Source organism: Solanum tuberosum, unplaced genomic scaffold, assembly GCF_000226075.1.
Source record: "Solanum tuberosum cultivar DM 1-3 516 R44 unplaced genomic scaffold, SolTub_3.0 scf00069, whole genome shotgun sequence".
Classification (NCBI taxonomy): domain Eukaryota; kingdom Viridiplantae; phylum Streptophyta; class Magnoliopsida; order Solanales; family Solanaceae; genus Solanum; species Solanum tuberosum.
Genome location: NW_006238995.1, coordinates 522,206 through 523,198, shown reverse-complemented (window position 1 = coordinate 523,198; position 993 = coordinate 522,206).

Below are 993 nucleotides of genomic sequence, written 5' to 3'. Positions count from 1 at the left end.
AAAAATAATAATAATAATGAAATCGCGTAAAACAAATATTGCAAATTAACATGAAGTCATAATGAAAATGATCATAATTTAAAAGTACTAAATCATGCTAAAATTAAGTTTAATAAGTATTAGTTACATGACTAATTATTAAAGGAAATTAAAATTAGATTATGTATTTTAATTGTCTAAACCAATGTAAAACTAAAGAACAAATATTCAATTTTATTGTCATTCTTAGTGTTGAATTGATTTTCTTTTTGCATTAGTATTAATTTGATTTTGATTTAAGCTTTATTATAATTACCAATATCTATGAACTATAATCTTTATTGGCCCACTCATAACTAAAAGTTTCAAACTTGAAATAATATATTAAAAGATAAAAACTATGGAAAAGCATAAGAAATATTTAAAAATTATATCAAAGTAAATATTTTTATGTATAAAATAAAATTTTAAAATTATATATATAAATTCGGGTTGGTTTGGTCTCGGGTTGTTTTTTTTTAGTTAAAACCAACCCAAATATAGTTGGGTTTTTTTTTTCAAAACCAAACCAAGTCAAACCAAACCACTAGTCGGGTTTTTTTCGGGTTGACTTGGTTTGCGGTTTGGTTCGGTTTTCGGTTCGGTTTGTACACCCCTAGTAATAACTATTTTGAAGCAAAACTTCCTGACAATCTAAATCACATAAGTAGTATTGACAAATAAAGTCATTCTTTTGTCTTGAGCATCAAAAAAACAAATAGTGACAATTTTCTAACTCTTGAGAAGTTTAATTTTGGGAAAAGATATTCAGAAACATATATCTACATCACAAGAGAAATTGTTAAACAAAAACAAATGAATTTATACTACAATAAAAATTAAACTATTACAAACTTCAATTGGCGTTATTACCAGTGATATGAACTTTTCTTTGTCGAAAATACTGAAATATTAAGAAATAGTAAATAAGTAAAACAAAAGGGCAATGTTTATATAGTATTAACTATTTTGAAG